The following is a 13819-nucleotide window of genomic DNA, read 5'->3' as shown; positions in this document are numbered from 1 at the left end:
ACCTGGATTCCAAGCAGTAGAGGACCCAGGAATGCACCTGGCTGAGCACTGCTGCTTACAGATCAGCTATTCTAGGCGGATGTCCCTTTGTTGCATATATGTGCCATCAAGGAGCGACTTAGTGACCCCTACAATAACAGTATCATGGATGGCTAAGTGGGTGCTTTGTAAATGTGGCCTAAGCGGGCACTATAGCCAGATGGCTTGTCTCAGTCTAAGGGTTGTACATCCTGATGTACCCTCACCCAGGTCCTTGCTGACTGCCTTGGAAATGTCCACCACATGTAACAGTTATGCTCCCCCTGTAACACATCCAAACTGTGTACAGTCAACGGTGTGTAGATCACATATATGTGTGCTGATAAGCTCCATGATGATTGCCTCTATGGCCATACAGATATGTATACTTACACAAAGAGGTCTATAGTATAGTTATGTTGGTCAGTGGATGGACCACCTCTGTGCAAGTGTAGAACAGTTGCCATTGTCCACTCAGCTGGTGTGCAGCCAGTGGTGTCAGTATGATTGCAAGGGTTTCCCAATGGTGTTAGTAATCCTTGTGAGATAATGTGTGGGATGCAGCCTGGAATGTTAGCATGTGCAATAGATGCTGTGTATGATCCATTGAAAGGCCAGTTACAAACTACTCTGTAAATATAGGAGTTATGGGACAGGTTGTAGGAATGTCATGTGTCACATCTGGTCTGCACAATGGAGTGTGGTTTACGCAGCAGTGTGGGAGTACAGGTTAGGTATGAGTACAGACCCATCGCATGTGCCATCAAGACATCATGACATCTGAGGTCAGTGACATTCTGGGCCTGTTCTTTGAGGTTATACATGTAACTACAGTGTGCATTGTGATTCTGCTTTGTGTGAGTGCCTAATGTTGTCACTTGCCATGTCTACACAACATCACAACAACACTAAGTGCTTCATTTAGCTGAGATGGTTGTGCCTGCATGTTAGGGGGGTACACTCATCCCAACTGTCACACTGCAATTTCAACCTGTTATTGCACAGTCTGCTAATGGCAGTTGTTTACCACTCAGGTTTGGTGAGCCATGATGAGCCTGTGTCCCACCTGTCTCATACAGTTGAGTTCATGCAGTTGTAATGTTACTGATATAATGCATGGGTATAGAGCTCTGTGTACCTGCTTGTTTCATCTGCAGGGGGATGTGCCATCACGCTATGTCATCCATCTACAGGAGGTCATAAGTGGCTTTCTTGACATAAGCATCTGGATTGTCTGCAAGGGGGAGTACGTGCTTGTAGTTCCAAAGAACATGATCTGTGGCCAGATCCCACCAGGTAGGACCTCACAGTGGGGGGGGGGGTGCTGCAGTAGTCACCCATATTGATAAACACATGATGCAATATGTTGGTTCTCTACATGGGGATGTCATGGCACGCATTGTAGGTAAGGACCTTGACCATCCTTTGGGCAACTGAGCTGTAGCATGATTAAGCAACTCGGTGTGTACATATTACACTTCCCTAACATGTTTGTCTGTGCTCTGTATAGATACCTTGCATAACTCTCTTCTTGCAACATGCTGGCAGTAACTGCAATACTTACATGCACAGAGAATAACTAGCATGTAGTGCAAAGCAGTGTCCCCGATCTCTGAGTCCTGTCATCTGAAATGCCATGATAGGGGTTAGCATGGATACAAGCACTACCAATGTTGTACACCTACTGATACTTGACCAAGCACTATCTTTGCTAAAGGCCAGATGATGCCTACTGACTGCAACTGGTGGAGCCCATTGACTGTTACACTATGCAATGGATGTCAGACATAAGTCTCACTCCAGTCACCATGGCCTGACAACCTGTACAACAATATTAGGCCAGTAGGCCATGCTGGAAACTGTGTATGTCATGTACAGAGTGTTATATTAGCAGGTGGATATACAAGTATCTGACAGTCATATTCAAGGAACATAGCATTGGGAGATCTACACTGCAATGATGCCAGTCACCATTGGAGTTCATTATTGGTGTACACTTTCTACCTATTCCCTCTCTGCAGTCACAGCCACTGTCACTGACCTCTGACAGTGTTCATTAGCAAATTAGAGCATATCAGGAGCTGTCACAAAATCCCACACAGAACCAACAGTTATCCATGATGGCTTAAGATACAGTCAGTTATTGTCTGAGCCACTGACAATGACTAAATGCCAGCAACTGCACAATACTATCCTGTGGGGAGTCATTCACCACTGCAAAATATTGTACTGTCTACACACCATCCGCAGTGAAGACATTACACATGGAGTTATGGACACAGAGAGTAATGTAGCCTTCGACTGGCACTGGTCAGAAAGATGTGTATGCATTCACTGTCGTACAACCAATACTGACAGGTTTGGGATGTGAAACCCATACTGTCACTGGTATACCCAATGTGGCAGTCATCACACCTATCACTGCATGCAATGGCATGCTTGCTATGTCACTACACAGGTATATCATACAACTGTAGTAGCCACACAGGTTCCATGGTACATCAATACACAGTGTAGATAATGTGTCCGCTGGAGTCCATGTCATGACCATACATGTGTACTCTATCTCCTAAATGTTTTGGAGGTGATGTGTATGGCTCCATACAGGGAGGTATCAGTTCTTACTGTGTACCTCCCATGTATCCATGACAGGACTAACACATCTCACCTGTGGTATACACCAACAACATCAGTGTGGTATGCATAGTACATGCTGGTAAGACAGGTATGTAACACAGGCAGTATACCCTACATGAAACAGGCCCTCCCATGCATGTAAAGCACATATCTGCTGTGACACACATCATATGCAGGTTGCACAGTGGGATGCAGAACATGACAGTCATAACTGGTGTCATACAACTGTTGGCACTGGACACAGGATATATGTAGATGGGTCATTTCCATCACCACAGCTTGTAGATGAGTTAGTCCCCAATACCCTGTTGGCACTTATCAAGGGTATCAGACCTTTTCACAGATTAGGGATGCATGAGTCTTCTGAATGCCGCCATTGTCCTTGTTAGCCTGTTATACACATATGAACCTATGGAGCCATGCACTTATAATGCTGTACCTTACTGAAGACATGTTTCTGTTGTGCTGACATGCCATCCTGTGCTGCTTTATTTCCACTGTGTATCTATAGGTTATCCCAACAGACTCCTGAAACAGAAACAGAAACAGGCCAGTGACACACCTGTCATTGTGTAACTATACAGCCAATACAACATCATACAACATAAGGAACACAAATATGTGCAGCATACTCATGACAAATGCTAGCATACAGTATCTGTCAGTAACCACTACAAGTGACATGGCAAACCAACACTGCATTACACAAGTACATGCTAACTAATATAGTCAGCCTGTGCATCAGACACATAGCTTCATTTCCCTACATCAATGGCAAAGATGATGGGGATGTGACACAGGAATCATCAGTTGCACAGGGTGTTGTGTGGGGGTTCAGGAGGCCTAGGCTGGCCCAAATGGCAGACAGCATGTGTGTGAGTCAGGAGGGGAGCATGTAAGATAGACTATGGAGAGGTGCCATTTGTGTCTGTAGTTGATCTGTATTTGACACTGGTGTGTGAATGTGTGCATGTACACAGTCAAACTTAATGCTAGCCCTACAAATGTGTATGTTGGACAGCTTTGGACTGTACATGGTAGAGCTGACAGTTCACCATCTCTGGCCCTGAAAATGGGAACTGCCTCTGCCAGGAGTTGCAATGGTACCTCCATGCCCAAGGTCAGAAGTGGTGCTAGTACCTGACAGTGGCTGCTGTTTGCTGGGATTGTATCTCCCATGGGACCACCCAGGACCATGAGCCCATGGTCTGCCACATCATGGTGTTTACAGCACAGTCCCCTCTGTAGAGCTGGGTGTACTGTTACTACGGGAGTGTGAGTGTGCATGGCTATGTAGACTCTCAGCAGATGGGGTTGCTGACCTGCATCCATGGATTTGATGCTCAACTCCAACCACAAGTTCCAGCACAGGCAATGTGCTGTTCAAGACAGACACTGTCTCAGCCCACCATCTGTCCACTGCATCAGTGAACTGATCTAGGGTGTCCCCACTGCAGTGGAAGCAGTCACAGATGTCAGACTGTGCTGCATCCATAACCCTAAGCATACATCTGTTATTCTGTTCAGAATGTGCCTGTGCCTCCATAATGGCCAGAAACATGCACCAAGTGAACCATGATGTGGAAGAACAGCAAGCTTCCTACAAGCACCCCTGTCAATCTGACTGTGTGGGACCTCACCAGCTCTCTGTCTCTACACTCACTGGATCCAAAGTTGCCACACTTTCCTGTTTAACGTTCCCACCCTCTGACTGTCCGATTTCTGTGGCCTCTGGGGACAGGGTATGTGTGGGCATACAGACTGTGTGCAGTGCAATAGGGGCAGAATAGGGATATCTACCTCTGGAACAGATTCAGCCCCCAAGTCCCCCACCTGTGCCTCACTGTGGCCACCATCATCATCAGAGTCTGAAGAGACACTGACACCAGGTTGTGTAAGGGATGGACACTAACCCCACAGTCACCTGCAATAAGAAAGAAAGAAGAAGTACATTAATACCTGCACTACTGTGTACAAAAAACCCTCCAAGACTCATGATAAAGAAGACCCACAACTGGATTAGTGAGCAAACAACTTTGTCCTCCACTTTAGTCCACAACACACTTCCTTGGAACAAAATACAAATTCAACTCAAGACCTTTATGACAATCACTTGAAGTAAATCAAGTAAAACATGACCCGTAATATTAATCTTTTAATTAATCAGTATGACACTATACTTGAAAAAACAACATGTAAAAACCCATTACAACTATCTTAACAAATATATGGACAAATTTCACTGTCTAATGCATTTAGCTTCAACCTGTTGTATTTTAAAAGGCATTTTAGATTCCTTGCCTCATTTAAACTAGGATCCTTATCTGCTCTTACCTGTAACGTGTTTCTTTTTATTTAACTACACTCCTGTGACTACCCCCTCTAAGATCCTTAGGTACCTGTTCCAGAATGTAATTTAAAAACATCCTACGCTATTTACACACAGACTTATGTGTACATAGGCCATTATGCTGTCCCTTAATCATACTAGAATATAAATGCTCCTTAACAAAACGAGTGTCATGCTTACTAAGAGAAGGAACAAAGCCTTGGGCAATACCTGGCAGACCTGTGAAAAGCTGAGGGTGGGGTAATGTCAGTACCACTGCATGTTGCAGCATAACAAAGTAATATGTGCATATATCTCACATTTACAGTAGCTACTGTGTTACTTGTTGTATTGGTCACATTCTGAATATGAGTGTATAACTGAGGTTAAACCCCTTCCAAAGAAGAAAGACCTGATATCCACATAAAAGTGTCTATAGCCTGACACACTGACAGCTACAGTATTACAGTGCTGATCACAGTAAGCTTACCTGCACACTCCTCAGCTGTGGAAACTGTGGCACCCACCTCCATGATGTATGGTGTGATGAATGCCTGGGAGCTGTTGTGTGTGGCTAGGTTTACCAGGAATTCCTCAGTGTCTGAGAGTGGTTGTTCTGCTGCAGGCCCTCCACCAATGATGGCATGATCCATGGCTACATCTGCTGCCCTTCATCGTGCAGCATTTATCATGTTGGTTGCCCAGTGTCGAACCTGCTCATATGTCCTGCCCTGCTGGCCCATCATTCACATCATGGACAAGGTCTGCCCACAATGCAGTCCGCTGTTCCCTGCTTTGTCTCTTCCTGGATAGTAGGATGTGATGATGTTGCCTTAGTTCTTGCAGTATAATCTGTATAATTTCATTATCTGCATCCAAGAAGGGTGCATACCATCTAGGTTACATAATTCCTGAAAGAAGACAAAAGGGGGACGCATGACAGGATCACATATGTAGACGTACACTATGTACAGATACAGCAAGGCCATAATGGCTAGCACTAACCACTGCAACACGTCATACTCCACAGTGTGCAAACAAAGTGTGTGGATACAACTCAGATAGTAGCAATAGTCAGGTATTCCCGTGTGTGCCATGACAGCTACTGCTGCATTATCATACAATGAACACTCAGGTCTACTGTGGTGTGACCCTATGGGCAACCTATCAATAATATGTCATACAAACAATGCCACATGAATAGCAGTGTGCTATTACAACCACTATAGAGGGACAGTCCAATGAGACTAGTGTTCAACAATGACAAAAGACAATGTACCCTAGATGTTTTGTAAATCCTGTGTAGGTGTAAGACAGTAGGAGATCACTGACATGTCATTATCACAGGTTTAAGACAGGCTTAATGCTGTAATCCCTATTCTCCACAAGTTTGTCCATCCATCTGCAACCTGTTGTACACAAAACTGTTATACACCTGATGGAGTGCAGTACTTCTCTGTTGATATGTGGTGCTAGTATAGTTGTCACAAAGGTGTGCTCTGTGTGAGGAAGGTCTCATACAAAATTATTCCCCATACACAGCTGCTTGCCTTTTAAACATGCTTACCATCAGCTGGTGATTACCTCTAAATCCTTTTGGGACAGGTACCCATTTTTTCTTTATTAAGTTGAGAGTGGAATGTTGGGGAAGGGACATAGGCACATGTGGGAGAGGTAAGTTGGGTAGGTGAGGATGCATTTGCAGACAGACAGATAGACAAGATAGCAGACAGGGATGGTGTGTGACACATGATGGGGTAGACATCTTGGATAGGGATGGTGTTGTGGAATCCAAGTCCCATGTGCCTCCACAAGGCAGCAGTGTGACTCACATCCCCATCTATGGGACTTCCATCACTGCTCCTTTACTGCCCCGAGGGTGGCAGTGGTTGAGGCTGAGCTCTGGGGTGAGGCTACTCCACCAGGTTGGCCAGCATGTCCTCAAACTGGTACAGGTGGTGATCATACCCATGGAAGACTATCCTGTGCACCAAGACTGCCAGCTCAGCCTGAGTAACAACTTCCCCTCTGTCACCTCTGCCAGAGGAGGGGCTGTCCCATCCTATGGAGCGATTGCACCTAACACCAGAGGTAGTGCAGGGGCTGCAGATGAGGCACCAACAGTCTGGGTCCCAAATGTGCTGCGACCTGGTGCCATGATAGCTGAGACAAGGTAGGCGGATCAGCTGGAACCAGCCTACCTTGATGTACTGTGGTAAATTAGGCATAGGTATAAGTTACAGTTAGCAATAACCAAGACACTGTTAGTATTAACAGAATGGAGCATCATTTAATTAATCAAAGTGCATATGCATGTATATTATGTCTAACACAACATGAAATAACATAACAGTCAGTATGGTAACAGCATGTCAGTAAGACTTAAAGCATACAGCCAAAGAAACAGTTAGTTTAACAAAATATGTTAATATTGCATCAGAATAACACATAACAATAACCAACCACATTTTCCAAAATATAGTTAGTTTAACTTCTTCTTCTTTTTCTTTCGGGTGTTCCCATTAGGGGTTACCACAGTGGATCATCTGTTTCCATTTCTTCCAGCCCTCTGCATCTTGCTCTGTCACACCAACCACCTACATGTCCTCTTTCACCACATCCATAAATCTTATCTAAGGCCTTCCTCATTTCCTCTTACCTGGCAGCTCCATCCTTAGCATCCTTTTCCCAGTATACCCAGCATCCCTCCTCAGCACATGTCCAAACCATGTAATCTTGCCTCTCTGGCTTTGTTTCCAAACCATCCAACCTGAGCTGATCCTCTAATATACTGATTCCTAATCCTGTCCATCCTCATCACACCCAATACAAATCTTAACATCTTTAACTCTGCTACCACCAGGTCTGACTCCTGCCTTTTTGTCAATGGCACTGTCCCCAACCCATATAACATAGCTGGTCTCACTACCCTCTTGTAGGCATTCCCTTTCACTCTTACCCATCTGTCACAAATCACTCTTGACAATCTTCTCCACCCTGCCTGTACTCCCTTCTTCACCTCTCTTCTACACTCACCATTACTCTGAGCTGTTGATACCAAGTATTTAAATTCATCCATCTTTGCTAACTCTACTCCCTGCATCCTCACCATTCCTCTATCCTCCCTCTCATTCACCCACATATATTCTGTCTTAGTCCTGCTTACCTTCATTCCTCTCCTCTCTAGAGAATATCTCCACCTCTCCAGGGTCTCTTCATCCTACTCCCTACTCTCACTACAGATCACAATGTCATTGGCAAACATCATAGTCCATGGGGAATCTTGTCTGATCTCATCTGTCAACCTGCCCATAACCACTGCAAATAAGAAAGGGCTCAGAGCTGATCCTTGATGTAATCTCACAGCCACCTTAAATGCATCTGTCACTCCTACTGCAGGCCTCACCAATGTCACACTACCCTTGTACATATCCTGTACCACTCTTACATACTTCTCTGCCACTCCCAACTTCCTCATACAATACCACAACTCCTCTCTAGGCACCCTGTCATATGCTTTCTCTAAGTCCACAAAGACACACTGTAAGTCCTTCTGACCTTCTCTATACTTCTCCATCAACACCCTCAGAGAAAACATTGCATCTGTAGTGCTCTTTCCCAGCATGAAACCATACTGCTACTCATTAATCATCACCTTCCTTCCTAACCTAGCTTCCACTACTCTTTCCCATAACTTCATGCTGTGATTGATCAAGTTTAACAAATTATGTTAATATTAAATCATAATAATGCATAACAATAAATAATGAATGATAAGGGGTGGGGAGAGAGACAAAAACATACCATTAATGACATTGCAGATTATATCTCTGGAAACACTGATAATATATATTGTATACTGGTACAGTGAGTACTCCTATAGCTGATGTAGTCCATACATACCTCTCAAGTTGTTAGCATGGTTCGGTATGGGCCAAATAATGACAAATGCAGGTACACAACTACACAGAACAGTTTCACATAATGTGGATGTATATAACTACCAAGGTGTTCTGTAAGCAGATTTGGTAATATATTGCATTCCAGGTAGTCTGTCTCTGGTAATCCTGTGACAGATTGATTATGTAATTTTAATTTCAGTACAAGAAATAGTGACATTTGAGACGCATGTTTGTGTACCGTACATAAACTAGACAGCCATCATGGCTTAGCTGGCAGGCATGGGATTAGAACCCAATAGCTGTGACTGCGGGGGATATCTGCCAATAATGTAATAATTGACTCCAGCAAATTAGTGCAGGCAAGCAAGGAAGGCAGCCATACTGGAAGTAGACAGATTTATTTATGAATCAACAATGCTGCTGCTCACTTTATTGGTACTGATTTTAAAATTCTTTGAAATCTAAACACAATATCTGCACATAACATGGGCTACCTCACCCATATACCTTTTGTTCCTGGGAAGAGAGAAAATGTTAGCATTACATGACTGATAGTGGGCTGGAGATAACCTTGAACCATACTATGAGTTGAGCAATACAGGTTACAGGACATTAATTTTGCATTCTTGAACTATTAGAGTGTTATAACTGACTGCAGTGAGAGTAGAACACACATGCATGGAATACAACCATAATGCATATATTAAAACAGCTTTATTTTAGAGTCAACAATGCTGGTGAACACTTTTTATTGGTATTGCTTTGACATATCTATGAAGTCAACACAGAGTATCTGCCAATGGAGTGGGCTAACTTACCCATATACCTTTATTACCTGGAGTAGGAGGAATAGGCAGCAATATGTGATCGATATTGGCCTGGAGACAGCCTTGGACAGTACTATGAGTTAAACAATACAGTTTCAGGCCATTAGTTTTGCATTCTACAGCTATTACAGTATTACACTTGACTGTAGCAACCTTACCACAGACAATCAATGCATACAGCTATACTGTAATGCTTATGACAACACAATTCTTGTGAACACCATTTTGCTCACTGTTATTAGTATTGGTTATTGTTTACTGAACTACAGCTATTATTGTTCATTTATTGCACTACAGCTCTAATTGCCCATTTATTGCACTACAGATTTCCTTGTGTATATTTTATTGCAGTAAATGCTTTACTCTTTCTTGCTTATTGCACTATAGTTAGCATAATAAATCCGTACTTAGCACACTCACGGTGCAACCTGGCCAGGTGCCTGGCATGGGACTCAACATTGTGAGCCCTCTCAGCTGCAGCTGTTGGGAGTAAAGCACACCATTATGCATACCAGTTTTGTAGACCTTCAGCTTGCATTTTGGTAAGACAATGGACAACATACTTACATACCTGTGGGCCATTCACATCTCTGCTTCTTAGACCCAGGTGTCCAAGGTGGTTTACTATTGAAAGTATTAAATTCAAAATCATTTCTTACTTAAATGTCAACAATTAATGTTGAAACTGCAGATTTATGACTGTTCAGTTAGTCATAAATCTGCAGTAATTGCTGAAAATGTTGACTTTGACATTTTACGGCAATTAATGACAATGCCATCCTTGCCATTAATCCTGACCTCCTACAACTAACATCCCATTTATGCAGGGGGGCAAGCACCCCACACCCTACCTAACTATATATTCCAACTCAGAGATCGCACTACAGTGAGGAAAGGGATGTATTTCCCTAAGTGCACTGTACTGTGATCTCTGTACATCCCTTCGAATGTTTATATTTGGAAATGCACAGGATATTCACAAATATAACATTCGGACATTTGGAATGTAGTCATATGAACTATTCGAACATCTGTAGTTCGAATAATTCATAGGCGTACATTACGATGTTGAGATATTAATAGTAAGCTGTCCAAGGTTCCCCTCTTTCTCCTTTTCAGATCATAATGGTGACAATACTGCTCACCTGTGCAGGGGATATCAATGGCACTGATGAGTTCCCTGGCCAACCAGTTCCAGGCCTCCACCTTACACTCCGAGCCCTGGAAATCACCCTGCACCAGCCTGGATTCATGGTTCTTTACCAGGAGCCCAACCATGACCCTGGACTCCTGAATATCCCCCTTCTGCACCTGAAAGCTCAGACCTTCACCAGCACTACTTGTCATGTCAGCAGTCGATTGAACTCCAATAACTGTTGCAGAATCCCCACCTATTGTGTTTAATATAGACTGTTTTACCTCTCTTACAGTTTATTGAGCAACATTCAAAAAAGTGCTATGTCGCTTAGCAGAGTGCAAACCAACTAAGCAGAGCTGAGCTGCATGAAAACTCGCACAACTGTGATTTTAGCAAAGCTTAGAACCATGCAAATATTGGTAGCAGTTAGCATGTTTATGCAATGCTTAGAATAGTTGAGCAAAGCTTAGCAGAGCACAGCAGTACCATATTTCATAATTTTGTTATTAAATTCAACAAAAAGTGTAAGTTAAATTATAGACATGTTCTGCTTGCTATGGACTCAAACCCAGGACCTACTACACATAAGGCTATTACTTTACCCATTTAGCTACTTAGATATTATGAAAACTAGTATACCTTCACATATACTACTAGGCTACATGTTAGCATTGCTGAGCACCGCCCCATGCCGCGCAATACGTAAACCAACCTATAAATAAATAATTAATTACATCCGGTTTCTATTTTTAGATGCCTGGCAGGTGCCGGCTATGTATGTATAATGTTCGGCTCTCAGTGTGCCAGAATGGCAATTACAAAAAAAATTAAAATTACAACAAAAGTAAAGAATTATGATAATTGATTACATCCGTTTTCTATTTTTAGATGTGTAGCAGGTGTCAGTTGTCTATATGTAAGCATGGCTTGGCATTGCTGTGCTCTTCACCACACCGTGCAGACATGCAGAAAAGTAAAGTAAAAAAAAAAAATATATATATATATATATATATATATATATATATATATATATATATATATATATATGTAACTTATATATTACACATTTAACACAATTCACAGCATTTCAACAGTGGCGGGGGGGCATTACAGGGAGCCTCACCCTGTACATGACATCTGACTAGGCATCCACAACCATGGGTAGCCTCTACACATCTCCCTACACTAATTCAATATTCCTTCTCCTATGCTTTCCTTCGGCAGTGCACCATCATTAATATGCATGGCACTCTGCCAAGGTGGACCATGGCCGTGTGCATGGATACAATCTGTATAGGATCTTCACAGAGATAGTATGCATCTAGTAAAACTAAGCATGGAATTTATTAAATACTGGGGTCTGTGTTTTGAATTTACTGTTTAAATCTCTGGTGTGATGCAATACACCTAATCAAACCTTTACAGATTGTGTGACAGCTTACGTAAATTCAATGCACTCTTTAATAGGGCAATAATAGTTAAGTACTGGTTTTCTGAATGCATTTAATTTCAACTGCCACCATAATTCTTTTTTCCCCAAAACACCATTGACGTCCCCTTCAAGCTCATCCATCTCCACACAGTCCAGAATGATAAATTTAAAACCAGAATGTCTGGGTTGTTCTAATAAGTGTTTGTATAAGGTGTTCCTTTGGCATTTACATCTAATGTCAGAAAGGTGACCTGAAATCCTCTTTTTCATTATATTCATAGGCTTATCCACATAAAATGCAGAGAAGTCATTACTCATGGCCCTATATACAACTTTTTCAGTATTACAGTTACCACCTGCTGAAGATTTCACCATCTCAAGTGAGTCTCACTCCATCAAGTATTCACAGAAAGTGCTGTTAGTTAGCCACAGATTTTAGTGCACATGTCATCCTGCTGTTCCTTAGTTTTTTTTTCCACATAGGTGCAGTATGTATGCTTCTGTTCTTTTATATACAAACATAGGATTATCTCCTAAAACCCTTACAAGCTCCTGATTGTCAGTGAGGATGGCCCTGTTCTTCTTAATAATGGATTTAGTTGTACTGAAATCCCAGGTGTAAGTTAGAATGTGACTGTCCTTATTTTTCTCTTCTTTTGGGTTAGGGTGTCCCCATTGCATAATTCTACCAAAAGGCATATTCCACATACGGTCATTGTTAATTTCAGAATCTTTAAAGGGATTCAGGACAACATATAACATGTTTGATTAATATCCTCTGGTTAAGAAATAATTTTCAAGAGCATTCATATTTTTGAGAAAAGGGACCAAATCTGTGGTAATGCAGGCTAATCTGTAGCCTTGTGATCTTATTACATTGTGCTTAGTTTTTACTGGATGCATACTATCTTGGTGAAGTAAGTAGTTCACTCTTGTTGGTTTCCTGTATAAGTTACTAATTAATTTTCCTCTGTCTTTACCAATACTGACTCTCATGTCAAGGAACTGCACTGACTTTGAGCTAATGGAAGTGGTAAATTTCAGGAAGGAGGTGAATTATTGATGTAATGGATAAACTCAGTGAGTTTAGATTTCTCACCTTGCCAGACTATGAATACATCATCAATAAAGTGAAGGTAGCTGGTCATAAAACTCTGGTATTCAGTTTGTAGTACAAATTCCTCTAAACACTTGCTTAAGGGTACATTGGCCAGGCTAGGGGCACCCATGGCTATCCCCTCATCTTTATTATGTTTATAAGCCTGGCCATTGAAATGGAAAAAAATGTGACTCAATAGCAAGTTTATTATCTTTCCCAAGCATTCAGTTTACCTTTGCGTAACATTGTTATTTAAGCTATAAGCCTCTGTAGCTGCTTTAATACAGTGCATGTGTGGTAGCACAATATAAAGGGCTTTAATGCCAAAGCAGACATCCAAAAATCCACCACCTCAAAACAAAACACATGCAACACATACTTCAATAAATCAGTGTGTCAATCAATCACAGCCCTTAAGGCCAAACACCATGCCTGAT

Source organism: Protopterus annectens, chromosome 12.part0 (assembly GCF_019279795.1).
Source record: "Protopterus annectens isolate FY-2018-M chromosome 12.part0, PAN1.0, whole genome shotgun sequence".
NCBI lineage: Eukaryota > Metazoa > Chordata > Ceratodontiformes > Protopteridae > Protopterus > Protopterus annectens.
Note: the sequence above shows the minus strand (reverse complement) of the source record.